Source organism: Zalophus californianus, chromosome 4 (assembly GCF_009762305.2).
Source record: "Zalophus californianus isolate mZalCal1 chromosome 4, mZalCal1.pri.v2, whole genome shotgun sequence".
NCBI lineage: Eukaryota > Metazoa > Chordata > Mammalia > Carnivora > Otariidae > Zalophus > Zalophus californianus.
The window spans coordinates 105,686,245-105,700,654 of NC_045598.1; the positions used below are offsets into that span (position 1 = coordinate 105,686,245).

The 14,410-nt window shown below is 44.2% G+C and overlaps 1 long non-coding RNA gene across 3 annotated transcripts; it reads left to right on the plus strand.

Moving 5' to 3' along the window:
• The first annotated feature begins 6,841 nt into the window (after positions 1 to 6,841).
• Positions 6,842 to 10,540, plus strand: LOC113911873. Of its 3 annotated transcripts, none has more exons than XR_003516615.1 (3): positions 6,842 to 7,512; positions 9,230 to 9,366; positions 10,175 to 10,540. It is a non-coding gene; the product is annotated as an uncharacterized LOC113911873 (long non-coding RNA). The 3 variants fall into 3 exon arrangements; XR_003516616.1 differs by having other exon boundaries at positions 6,843 to 7,508; XR_003516617.1 differs by lacking the exon at positions 6,842 to 7,512 and adding an exon at positions 8,479 to 8,668.
• The last annotated feature ends 3,870 nt before the right edge of the window (positions 10,541 to 14,410 follow it).

Here is a 14,410-nt window from a genome sequence, read left to right on the forward strand (position 1 = left end):
CAAGAAACAAAAGAATGCATTGACAAGGAGAGAGTCGACTGAGCTGTCCTGTCCAGTTGGCAAGTTTCCCTGCACACACCAGTAATAGCCCAATTAGAAAACACCCTGAAATATAAAATACCTAGAAATTGGGGCGCCTGTGTGGTGCAGTTGGTTCAGCGTCAGACTCTTGGCTTCAGCTCAGGTCATGATCTCAGGGTTGTGGGCTTGAGCTCCGCAGTGGGCTCCACACTCAGCAGGGAGTCTGCTTGAGTTTCTCTCTCCCTCTCTCTCTGCCCCCTCCACCCCATGCTTGCTCGCTCTCAAATAAATAAATAAATAAATAAATAAATAAATCTTTAAAAAGGTACCTAGAAATCGCCTCTATTGGAAATGTCAATGAGCAATGTGAAGACAATGACCAAATTTTGTTGAGAAATATGGGAAAAGTCAATGAAGAAAAACTTCCCTGGCTGGCAAAGTTAAGATTGTAAAGATGTCAATTCTTTCTTAATTTATTTTCAGGCTTTGTGTAATTACAGTGAAAATCCCAATAGAGTCCTTTTAGAATTGAATATAATTATTTTAAAATTTATCTGGAAGAATAAACAGGGGAGATGGCAAAGAAAATGTTGAAGACAGAGCTTAATTGGGAGGATTATTAGCCTTGGCTGATAGTAAAACATTATATAGTTTATACATCAATTTAACAGACTGACTAGGCAAAAATAGACCCAATTTTATATTAGCATTTATTTTTATTTATTTATTTTTAAAGATTTTATTTATTTATTTGACAGAGACACAGTGAGAGAGGGAACACAAGCAGGGGGAGCGGGAGAGGGAGAAGCAGGCTTCCCGCGGAGCAGGGAGCCCGATGTGGGGCTCGATGTGGGGCTCAATGTGGGGCTCAATCCCAGGACCCTGGGATCATGACCTGAGCCGAAGGCAGATGCTTAACGACTGAGCCACCCAGGCACCCCTATATCAGCAGTTTAAAAAGAACAATGGGAGGGATGCCTGGATGGCTCAGTCAGTTGAGCGTCTGCCTTCAGCTCTGGTCATGGTCACAGGGTCCTGGGATGGAGCCCCATGTCGGGCTCCTTGCTCAGCAGGGAGTCTGCTTCTCTCTCTGCCTGCTCTGCCTGTTGCTCCCCCTGCTTGTGCTCTCTCTCTCTGACAAATAAATAAATAAAATCTTTTTTAAAAATAAAAATAAACAATGGGAAGAAAGGCATTTGAATGGTTGGTTAAAATTTGGGGTGTTGGGGGTAAGTAGAGGACTCTATCCTTATATAGTACAACTAAATAAATTCCAGGTAAATTAAACATTACAAGTTAACTGTAGAAAAAATATAATTTAATAACTCTGAGAGGAGATCCATTTAGAATTTTAGTACTAAAGGTCATGAAACTATATGTCAACTACACCTCAATAAAAAAATTTTAATTTACAAAAATGTGAATTCTGAATTAAACTAAAGGCCAAAAGAATGAGGAATTATTAGTGACAGAGATGATGAAAATGTAACATTTTTACTGATAAGCTCAAACAAATTGATAAAAATACTAAGATCCCCTTAGACCACTGGTCAATATAAGAATGGACAGTTCATGCACATATTTATTAAGCTCCCACTCTGTGCAAGCCATCTAGCCTTGGCCTGAGGATTCCAGTAGGGTGACAGCAGTAAGGGAGACAAGTGTGTCAAGTGGGATAATGTGGGTTGCAAGTCCAGTTGGCTTAAGCAATAAAGGATCAGTCTTATGGTTCAGGTGACAGAAAAGTCAGAGACGCTGTAGGCCCAGGGAAGTGTTCATAGAGTACTTGGAGGTCTCACTAAAGATCTGGGTTCATTCTATTTCTTCTCTCTGCGCCAGAGGTTTGTTGCAGTGCTTCTTGTAATAGAAACAAGACAAGTCCAACAACAGAGAAATGGGTCCAGTACATGAGGATGTGGCTTTCCTGGGATATTCTGCATTCACTACAAATGGCCTTTATGAAGACTATGTTGCATCAGAGAACAGTGCTGAGAATGTTAAGTGACAGAAAGTGGGGCACAACATTTTATGGACACTTACTACAACTTTGCAAAAGAAAAAAATGTTTCTAAAAAGGCTAGAAACAAACCACTCATCATGCTAGTGCAGCACGGTTTGTCTTTCCGCTCGGTTTTTGTTTTCTTGATCCTTCATTTTCCAAATTTCCTATGGCATTCATTCTTTTCTCTCCAGCAAGGCTGCTTCCCACACTGCCTTCGGCTCATGCGGGGATCAGTCCTGTCTTTGCACATTTTCTGGTGTTATTTCCTTCACCTGGAATGCCTTCCTCTTTTGACTTAGTAACCCGTCAGATATTTACTGACAACCAACACAACGAAATTGTGCAGCGTATGGAAGATAACTTACATGAAAACACTTTGTAAAGTGCTTTACAGCTGATAGTTTTTATGGTTAGGAATTAAAAAGGAAGAAGAGGGGGAGGAAGAGAAAGGCACCTATTATTTGCACAGTATTGTGCCAGGTGCTAAGGGAGGTCAGACTGGAAGAATCCAGAAGCTTACCATCTCGTCAGGTAGGTGGGGGAAAAACAACATGTGGAATGCTAACATGAGAGAGGCTGTGAGAGAAGGGTGGGGAGGATGTGGGGTTAGAAGAAGACCCTGAAGGATTTGGTCAGGGAGGGTCCCAGGCAAAAAGAAAGCCTGAGTTAGAACTAATCAGCCTGTGCTGATTAGGGGGGGCAGGTGGTGGTGGTGGTGGGCACAGCTGAGGAGTCCTGCAGAGGAAAAGTAGTGGGGGACTAGGGTGGGCATTGCCCCCAGAGTCTGGACTCTGATCTTTACAGCAACGGCTCTCCAGTGGAGTTTTTTAAAACTAGTGTGAAGGTTTCAGGGGGCCAGGGGCCTTCCTTGCCTGTCTTGTTCAACACTGAATCCCTAGTGCATAGAAGCGTGGTTCCTGGCACACAGTAGATGCTCAATAAATGTTAGTTGAAGGGAAGTGGGAATGAAGGCTAATCCCAAGAAGGTGGATGACACAGACTGAAAGGTAAAGGCTGGTGGCAGAGAGACAAGTTAACAGACGGCTAGAGCACCTCCAGGCATGAAGTAATGAGAGACTGACTTGGGCTAAGGGCCACAAATCTGGAAAGTAAGGGACTGCTGTGAGAGTCATTTGGAAAGATGGGATAGGTCCTGGTGACCAACTGAACGCAGGACATGGAGAGAAAAGAATCAGAGATAACATCGAGGAAAGTCACTCATGCTTCCTCTGCCAGGAAGTCTTCCCAGAATTCTCAAGCCCGTGCTGTGTGTTCCCTTTCTGAGCTCAACACAAATAATCTGTATCACCCCATTTTAGGGTGTAAACATTATAATCCAGACTTTGCATATGTTTCCCCAACTAGGCTGCAAGCTTTTAAAGGTCAGAGGTATCTCCCATCCCCCCAATGCCTGACCCTACTACTGCCACACAGTAGATGGTCAGTAAGTCTTTACTGATTTAGAAGAAACCTGTATTCTCCTCTGTGCTGAAGAGGGCACTTTACTTTTTTTTTTTTTTTAATTGTTTTCATCTTCTCTCTTAGTTGGTTCCAGGGAGTGAGGAGGAGGTACATCCTGAGTACTAATACTTTTCCCATGGAAAAGTCAAGTGCCAGCTATTGGTATTGCCGCCAGCAATGAAGAATTTCATCCATTCATTTGTTCTTACATCGGATTAGTCATAGGGGAAATAGCGTAGCATAGAGCCTAAGCCCAACATGAGCTTTGGATCTTCCTTATAATCTTAGATCTGTCATTTACTGGCCATGCTGGTTTGGAAAATTTATTTAATCTCTCTTAGCTTTAATTTCCTCATCCATAAAATCAAGATGATAATGTCTACTTAATAACATTTACTGAGTGCTTACCATGTGCCAGGCACTGCCATTTAATTCCCATTTTACAGATGAGGAAATGGATATGCAGAGAGGGTAAGGATCCATGGGTAGGAAGTGTAGAACCAGGAGCCGGTCATAGGCCATCTGACCCCACAGATCTTGTGCTTGGTGCTGTGCTTTATGACCTCATAGGTGTGGCGGTGGTCAACACAAAGCCATATGGAAGGATCACATGCCATGTGTCTGGTACACGACAGACACTGGGTATGCTAATTTTGTTAATATTTTTGAGCACGAAACATGTCAAAGGTAAAGGCTTAGGCTTTAGGGATGTGAACAGGCAAAGATACACTCTGCCCTCAAGTTGCTACCAGTTTGGTAGTGCCACCAGATATTTGTGGGCCAAGAGGCAAACAGACAATCATAAACTACCACTACTAAAAGAAACCACAGAAAACATAGAACTTCCTCACTTGACAGGAGAACACTGAGGCCCAAAGTGGGGTCGGGGGTGAGTCACTCAAGGTGGAAGCTTGGACAAGAATCTAGATCTCCTACACTGGAATGCTGGGTCCTTGGCCTAAGAAAGTGTCCAGAAAAAGGCAGGAGATGGTCCTTATCCAACGCCTATGTGCACTTACAAAGCAGCTTTCCTTGGGGAGCAGAAGATGGGGTGGGGGTGTCACGGACAGGTGGAGAGAAGCCCATCAGAACTTCTCTGCTCACCTGGCTCACCAAGTCTGCAACTCTTTAGCATCATGTCTTTCTAAACTTCAAATGGCAACTCCCTCTTCCTTCCTTGTCTTCCAGTGAGGACAGGAGTTCCATTCCAGGCTACTTCTCTAACAGGGATGTATCCTCGGCCAAGTGACAGAATCTCTCTGATCCTTGGGTTCCTTCTCTTAAAAAAAGAAAAAAAGCCAAAAAAAAAAAAAAGAAGAAGGTTGGTTGGACCAAGGTCCCTTTCAGTTCTAAAATGGCATGGGTCTTGTGGGGAATGCTTTCAGAGCACATTTACTCAGTAAACCTGAAAAAGAGAACTTTTTGTTTGCCAAGTGGAGGTACTGCGGCACCTCAGGTTGCAGCCACAAGAGGGCAGCAGGTCCGCGAGCACCTGCGCAGGTGGCCGCGGTGCGCGCCGCGGGAAGAGAAGAAGCAGGCTCTCTCCTGGACCTTGCCAGGGGTCCCGGGTGTTTTCCTGTTGTAAATGCCAAACTCACTTCTTTAGCAAAGGGCAGCCAGCCAGGTTGGGGTGAGACAAGGGAGCAGTTTTGCAAATTAAGTCTAGCACCAAAGAGATGAAAGACCAGGCCTAAAAAGAAATTGGATTCTAGGAAAGTAAGTATTTTATGAAAAATTGAAAATGCATCCCTGTCCTAGTTTAAGTTGCCTATAGCTCACATTATCAGAGGCACAGCTTTGAGAAGAGCTGGGAGCATTTTACAGGCTGATAAAACGTCTGGCAGGCTAAAAGGTGATTTTAAAAAACTTATTTTGGGCGGCGCCTGCGTGGCTCAGTTGTTAAGCGTCTGCCTTCAGCTCAGGTCACGATCACAGGGTCCTGGGATCGAGCCCCGCATCGGGCTCCCTGCTCCTCGGGAAGCCTGCCTCTCCCTCTGCTTGTGTTCCTTCTCTCGCTGTGTCTCTCTGTCAAATAAATAAAATCTTTAAAAAAATAAAAACTTATTTGTGAGGCTCATGTGTTTTTTTTTTTTTTTAAAGATTTTATTTATTTATTTGAGAGAGAATGAGAGATAGCACGAGAGGGAAGAGGGTCAGAGGGAGAAGCAGACTCCCTGCTGGGCAGGGAGCCCGATGTGGGACTTGATCCCGGGACTCCAGGATCATGACCTGAGCCGAAGGCAGTCTCTTAACCAACTGAGCCACCCAGGTGCTTGAGGCTCATGTGTTAGACCAGCATTTACTAAAGCTACTTGAGAAGTTTCAGTTTATTTTGCTCGTGTTTAGTAAGCCCTTACTCAGGAAAGAATTATTTCTGGAAGTTTCCAAAGAGCTCAGCCAAGCCAGCACTATTTTTTTTTTTGAGAGAGAGAGTAAAATAACCCAAAATATCATGTGTCATTGAATGAAAAGCACCAGCATGGGCACATTAATGTGTGGAAAGAGGAAGCTCGGTGAGATTGTTGAGGGCTGGTTACTGGCTTGGCTTATCCTCTTCAGAGTTCCAACCAGCAATAATCACATTTCAGATCATCACAAAAGCCCATAGATTCCAGATTACCTGCCCAAGGGCCTTTTCAAATATATAAAAGACCTTGATTCCCCGAGAAGATAATTCCCATTGGAGATTACAATCTTGCAAAACTTCTACAACACCCACAGAACAAAACCTTAATGATATGAGCCTTACATAGAAAGAGAATCTTGCTTAATTATCAGCAGTAGAGCTAGAGCTTCAATCCCCACCCCCAACCAGGGCCATGAAGGGGTGATGTTGGGATTAAGCTGCTCACTGCCTTACTCATCCAGCCTCATTTCTGGACCTCCACTACCTTGTGAGTTTCCAAAACACACCGTGTCCTTCCCCACCTCTCTGCTTTTGCATATCCTGTTCCCTCTGCCTGGCACTCTCTGCCTTGCCTTATCCTTCTAACAAGCTTCTATTCAACCTTCAAACCCCACTCGTGACACTGTTTGGCGAAGTCTTCCCTGACTTCCCCGAGAATCCCTGACAGTTAATCAGTGCTCCCATAGCAGCTGGTACAAAACTTATCCCGTCTACAGTAATTGTTTGTTTTCATGTCTGCCTCTCCCCCCAGACCTGAGAATTCCTAATGGGCAGGGCTGATGATTTATCTGTGTCCCCAGTCCTGGCCCAGTGCCTGGCACGTTGTAGATACTCAGCCAATGCCAGCTGAACAGACACGGATTCTCTTTCCTGTAACCAGCAGGGTGTTTTGCAAGGTGACTGACCAGGATCACAGAACAAAACAAAATCATTCCTGGAGGGAGCCCTGGAGCATTGCCCGGTATCAGGAGTTAAATGCAGAAAACTGCTAACATTCAATGTTTGTGCTTTGGAAGGCACACAGCATTCAAAGCTTGATGGAGGCCATTTGCCTAGAATCTATTTTAAGAAGAAGATTACATGTAAGGAGAAATTTTCTGATCATGAGATTAAGCTCTGGAACATGAATTTAAGGGAGTGGTGGGCGCTCCCTGTTGAAGATCTTCATAATCTATATATTTTGGAAAAGACTGTTAGAAGTGAGTAGGTTAAATATGAACAGAGACTTCTGATTATAAGTTTATGTAACAGAACTGCTCAGCTCTGGGCACTGGACATGGGGTGGGGCTTTGGTAGCTTCCGGTGGAATGACGTGGCCCTCCATGAATGGGTGTTGGGGTTGGATACATAACCGTCACTTCTCTGCACAGCTCCTCACAGCTTTGCCTCATTTGCAAACATCTGAGGGATTAGTAAATATTAGTAGATATGTGTTGTCAAGTAAATAGACTTTGTGAGAGGTGCCAACACCTGCTGGTGCTAAGTGCTTGTGCTTCTCTCTGGCTCCAAGTCTTCCTCTCTGCCTCCTTGTCCCAAAGGCTTTTGGCATGGATGTGGGGAGATCCAGCTTTACGGAAAGACAAAGGAAGAAAGGGGCAGGTAACCTTCAAGGGGAAAGTAAGTGAGTATCATAGTTGGTTCCATTCTGTGCAGGGGGTTCCCTTGCAGGGCACTTTTGGGGGATGGAATTTCTTGAACTGCACGTCAGTCAGAACAACAGTGGGTTTGAGAACAGAGGGAAGGATAACACATGAATGTGAAAGAAGTGATTTCTGAGGCTAGGAAATGATTCTCACCCACAAATTAAAATGGGCACAAGTTCAACATTAGGTTATCAGAGAGAACCATGAATTTATGTTGTACATTTGTACCTTTATAAGTTTAGTGCAATTCCCTCGTTGTATATTTTAAATAGCCTCACTATTTTATTGAAATGTATTTATTGTGATAAAACAGACATAACATAAAACTTAACATTCTAGGGGCATCCGGGTGGCTCAGTTGTTAAGCGTCTGCCTTCTGCTCAAGTCATGATCCCAGCGTCCTGGGATCGAGCCCTGCGTTGGGCTCCCTGCTCTGTGGGGAGCCTGCTGCTCCCTCTCCCACTCCCCCTGCTTGTGTTCCCTCTCTCGCTGTGTCTCTCTCTGTCAAATACATAAATAAAATCTTAAAAAAAAAACACAATATTCTAACAACTTTTAAGTGTACGATTCTGTGGCAATAAGTATATTTACATTGTTGTGCGACTGTCACCACCATCCACGTCCAGGACTTCTTCATCTTCCCCAACTGAAACTCTGTACCCATTAAACACTAACTCCCCATTTCCTCCTTCCCCAGCCACTGGCAACTACCATTCCACTTTCTGTATAAATTTGAATACTCTAGGAATCACATAAGTGGAATCATACAATATTTGTTCTTTTGTGACCAGCTGGTTTCACTTAGCACGTCTTTCAGATTCATTGGCATTGTAGCATGTGCCTCATTGGTTTATTATTATTATTTTTTAGAGGGGGGAGGGGCAGAGGAATACGGAGAGAGGGAATCTTAAGCCGGCTTCATACCCAGCACAGAGCCCCATGTGGGGCTTGACCTCACAATCCTGATATCATGACCTGAGCTGAAATCAAGAGTCGGATGCTTAACCGACTGAGCCACCCACTGTTTCATAAGTGTATCCTGCAAAATCTTATTTCTTAAGGTATCTCCATGTATAAATTAAGTAGGCATCATCATCTCTAGTTTACAGTTGGAGAAATTAAATTGAAGAGAAGGTAAGTGCATCAGATGTGACTGGCTGCTTCTCCAAATCTATATCCCCCTATACTCTCTCCCTCACACCCTTCTTTCTTTTGGCAGAGCTCTGATTTTGTTCTCATATTTACTGGCAAGCTATGCCAGGGACTACTCTTAGCTCCATGAGTAAGTCTTGATTAGTTTGAATCAATCACAGTAATTTCAGTTCCTTTGCCAACGACTGGTTTAGGTGATACACTTTGGGCCAATGAGACATGAGAGAAAGCTGATGCAAGAATTTTAGAAAGAGTTTCTTTGCTTTTACAAATAGACACAAGAAGAAACTTCCAAAATGCTTCTCAAAGTGGTCACATGTGTGCGTGACGCTTGGAGCTCAGCAGCCATTTTTGCCACCATGGGAGGAGTTAGCCAAATGTTGAAGTGGCAGAGGAGAGAGATGGAAGGAATCCGATCCTTGATGATATGAATAAGCTGCTGAGTTAATCAACACTGGAACTCCCCACCTTAATCTTGTTATTTATGTGAGATCATAAATTTCCTTATTCTTTAAAGCACTTTAAAATTTTCTGTACTTGCAGCCAAAAAACACCTCATTTTGGGAGGCATTGGAGAAAATGAAGAAAGACACAGATAACAGAGTGACAACTGCCTAGGGAGTTACAACTGGAAGGATGGTGAAAACTGTTTTTTGGGCATGACCATCTGAAACTAACAGGTGTGGTGAGAAGGACTGATGGAAAAAAGCCAGCCAGTGTGGCTCTAAGAGCCAGGGAGCTTTTCTTTCCAATGGGAAGCCCAGCAAATCTTGGAGAGGTGGTATATAGCAAAGTGGGAAACAAGGGCATGATATGAAGATGGCCAGGTGAAGGGCGTTGAAACATCACAACTACAGGATGCTTCTAGAGAAGTAACATAATTGTAACTACATACGAAGCTGACACCTAAGCTGAGCCCACGGTAGATTGTACTAGCTCCTTTTTATAGTTTACCCAAAAGCTTTCTTTTGGCATGTGACCTGGGGGGTATGTGATCCAGTTTTGGACAATCATAGTTCTTCATTGTCCAGGCAACTTTAATTGGTCCAGGTGATGGGCACATGAAAGGGCCAAAGTCCTTCCCTGAGAAATAATATATGGATCTTGAGAAAAAGGAGGTTTTTTTTGCTAACAGATAAAGAGAAGCAGAGATGAACAAAAATGAAAGGCAAATGAAAAAGAATTAGGCGGCCCTGAGTTCTCTGTGTCTGACCCTAAGGCTATGGTTCCTATAGCACTTGGTTTAAATCAAGGAGCCATCCCAACGTGGCAGATTATATTTTTCAGCGACGGCCACCATCCCACATACTCTGATTATGTTGCAAAACTGACACTCTTCTCACCTAGTGGTTGTGTCTGTGTCCCCTCCCACTGTACCCGGGCAGAACTCTGTGACTGCCAGGACCAAAACAATATGGTAGAGTGATGTCATGTGACTTTCAATGCTGAGTCATAAATATTCCATGCACTACTGCTTTATTCTTCCAGGACATTTGACTTTGGAATCCAGATACCACAATTGGAGGAGCCAAGAAAAAGAAACCACATGAAGATGCTATGTGTGGGGGTCGGGCCGTCAGCCCCAGCTAAAATCCCAGCAGACAGCCAGCCTCAATGCCAGGAGTAAGACATTCCCTGGTGACCGCAGCCATACAGTCACCCTTAGCTTTTGAGTCTTCCCAGCTGAGGCCCCAGACACTGTGGGACAGAAACCAGTCATCCCTATGTGTCCTATCTGAATTCTTGACCCATACGGTCCATAAGCATAATAAAATGATGGTTTCATGCCACTAAATTTTGGGATGGTTTGTTATACAGCTGCAGTTAACATGAATACCCAGTGTCCTTCTTAGTTATGTGAACCAATAAATTCTCTTTTTTTTTTGCTTAAGCTACTTTGAATTAAGTTTCTGTCACTTGCAACTAAAAGAAATTTGGTTCATATACCCTTTAGTCTCTAGGTGTTATTCACTTTGGCAAATCAGTTATTCAATTTACCAATAAAGAAAGAAAGAAAGAGAGAAAGAAAGAGAGAAAGAGAGAAGAGAAGAGAGAAAGAAGAAAGAAAGAAAGAAAGAAAGAAAGAAAGAAAGAAAGAAAGAAAGAAAGAAAGAAAGAAAGAAAGAAAGAAAAAGAAAGAAAGAAAATTTTTCATGTGGTCTTCATGGAGAAAGTACAGAAAAAATAGTGAGGAGGATAGAAGACTCAGAATTAGGAAAAGGGGTCTAAAAAAAGGGCCCTCTTTTTGTTTTCTTCAACCCATGACTCTATGGGTAATGACAGGCCTTATTGCCTCATTTAAGCCATTTAATTTTTTTTCCCTAGTGTTGAGTTCTGGCCACTGATCTGCTCAGTGACCTTTGAGAAGTCATCATACATTGCTGAGTCTATTTCTTTAGAGAGTGGTAGTGGAAGGAGCTATTTCTTCATCAGCAAAATGAGGGAATGGGGCTAGATGTGATATCCATTATTACACATATTAGTGATAACTATGTACTAAGCATTATGTTAGGTGTTTTCCACATATCACTCATTTTACTCCTATACAGCAGCTGTTATTAGACACTTTCTGGTCCTTTTCTGGACTAAGATTTCATCAATACTCCTTCTCTTGTGCCTCTCATTCTCTGAGGACATGTCACGTGTGACAAATTTCTTGTTTTCCAGAAACTTACGTTCAGATTAGAAAGGTAAAGCTGGACTAGACATCAAATTATTATGGTCTAAACTGAGTGGCACACCATAAATATGACAGGAGTTACATTTGTTATCTGCTGCCATGTAACAGATGACCACAAACTTAGCAGCTTAAAACAACACACATGTATTATTTCATAGTTTTTGTGGGTCAGGAGTCTGCTGGGTCCTCTGTAGAGTCTCACAAGCCTGCAATCAAGGTGTTGGCTGGGCTGTGTTCCTTAGTGGAGCCCAGGATCCCCTTCCAAGTTTATGTGGTCATTGGTAGAACTTCTTATAGGCACTGGACTGAGGGCCCCTATTTTCTTGCTGTCAGCTGGGGGCAAGTCTCTGTTCCTAGAGGCTCCTGCAGCTCCCTGGCCTTCTCCACAGGCAGATCAGAACATGGCAGCTTTCTTCCTCAGAGCCAGCAGGAGACTCTTTCATCCTAGTCTGCTAAGAAGTGTTATATAATGTAACTGTCGGTATGGGAGTGACACACATCACCTTTGCCACACTCTGTTGCGTAGAAGAAAGTCACAAGTCCTGCCCACAGGCAAGGGGAGGAGATTACACAAGCGTGTGACTCACTGGGAGGTTGTGGTAGTGTGGGGGGGGGGGTGTCACTGGAAGGTGTGTTTGCCACAGGAATTTAGTAAAAAAGATAAATCAGAGAGAACAGGAATCCTCAAGGGAGGCTTTATGGAGGGACTTAAGCTAGAGTTTAAAGGAAGAGTAGAATTTAGACCCACAAAGAGGGAAAGAGAAGAGGCAGACCATCTAGGATCAAAGGGCTATACACATATGAGCAAAGGTGTGAAGTTGGGGTTCTCACTTAAGTTAATGCCCACACAAAAACCTGATGGAAACCTGCTGACTTTTTACATCACAAAGGATAGGAGGAAACTCTTTTCTTTTTTTCTTTCTTTTTTTTAAAAAATATTTTATTTATTTGAGAGAGAGAGACAGGGAGAACAAGCAGGGGGAGCAGCAGAGGGAGAGGGAGAGGCAGGCTCTCTGCTGAGCAGGGAGCCCGGCGTGGGACTCGATCCCAGGACCCTGGAATCATGACCTGAGCTGAAGGCAGACACCCAACGACTGAGCCACCCAGGCACCCGTCTTTCTTTCCTTCTTTCCTTCTTTCCTTTCTTTCTTTTCTTTCTTTTCTTTCATTTTTTCTTTTCTTTCTTTTCTTTCTTTCTCTCTTTTTTCTTTTTCTTTCTTTCTTTCTTTCTCTTTTTCTTTCTCTTTCTTTCTTTCTTTTCTTTTTCTTTCTTTCTCTCTCTTTCTTTCTTTCTTTCTTTCTCTTCTTCCTTTCTCTTTCTCCTTCCTTCTTTCCTTCCTTTTTAAAGATTTTACTTATTCATTTGAGAGAGAGCAAAAGAGCAGGAAGGAGGGGCAAAGGGAGAAGCAGATTCCCTGCTGAGCAGGGAGCAACTCCAGGATCAAGACCTGAGCCAAAGTCAGACGCTTAACCCATTGAGCCACCCAGGTGCCCCTCCTTTTTTTTTTTTAAGAGTTATTTATTTATTTGAGAGAGAGCTTGGGGGGGTTGGGGGGGTGGGGGCTTGGGGGGCGGTGGGGGGGCAGAGTGAGAGGGAGAGTCTTAACCAAACTCAGGCTGAGCACAGAGCCCCAGGCAGGGCTCCATCCCATGACCTTAAGATCACGACCTGAGCCAAAAGCAAGAGTTTTGGTATAATAAAGCAAGGCTTAATCGATTTAGCCGCCCAGGAGCCCCAGAACCTTTTTCTCTCTTTAACCAAAAGGAAGCTGGGTAGTGAAGAGAGTCCTGGCCGTTGTGTCAGAAAATTTGGGTTCATGGTTCAGTTCTGCTCTACACTAGCGGTATGATTGGGGCCTCTAAGCCTAGTTTACTGTGGATGCTTCTATTTACGTTGTGAGGACTTTGTAAGCTCTTGGGTGAGAAGTGCTCTGCAAGCTTTCTGGGTCCCATTTCCAAAGGCAGCTTAAGTGAGTTCCAAGACCCCACTCTCTCCAAGGCCACACCGCTCTCTCAGAGTCCTCTTTCTCAATCCTTACCAGGTCTCTCTTGAAGTCTCTTGAACAGCTGGAGGGAGGCACTCCCCAGGTTCTGGCCTTGGCACCCTAATCACCTTGTTATCTGCTCTGCCTGGTGCGCTCCTCTACCACCACCCACCACCACCCACCACCCACCACCCGGAGCCCACGCTCACCAATCCATGCTTGCACCAGACTCCTTCCCCAGCGCTGGACTCATGCATCCAACCAATGACTCATCCCTCCCTCCTGGATCTCCCCCAGACCCCTCAAATCTTCCTCGTACCCAGAACTAAACTCATTGCCCTCCCTGCGAGCCTCTTCCTCTTCTGCCTGGTCTTGGGAAATCACACCACCAAGTCTGGGCTTAGGCCATTCTTTTCTGCCCTGCCCTCACACCTGAGCTCCAAGTGGTGCCAAGTCCTCTCTGCCGGGTGCGGCCCTCCAGTCACCACCGCCCAAGCCTCCCTCTCGTCAATTCTTGCGGGAATCAGGGCACCTAGTTCTCAGCGGATCCTCCTGGCTCAATTTGTTCTCCACACTTCCTGCAGGATGAACTTTCTCAAGCACGAATTTAATGGTATGTCCGCTTTGCTTAAAAGCATTCAGAGGCCCCTAAATATTTGGGAATGTGATTCTTGCCCACCCCCTCTGTCCCCTCTGCTCCAGTCCTACTGAACTACAGTCAGTTCTCACACTACACCATCTTCTTTCAAGTCTTTGGGTTTGAATGCACTGTTCCCTCTGGTCAGAAATAGCTGACCACACCATCCTTCTCTGCCTTGCCGGCCCTTCTCATCCATGATTACTCAGCTCAGCTGTTCCGTTTTCAAGGCCCCCTCCTATGGGCACTCTTGCCAGCCTCTGCAGGCCTTTATCACAACTCTCATTACTCCAGAGACTCAAAGCCTGTGGGGTAATTTCTTCTTTTGCTCTTTCTAGATTGTGAGTTCTCGAGAGCAGTAACGGTATGTTATTTTAGTTTATTTTGATTCTCTGATCACCTTTTCTTCCAGTCTGATCCTT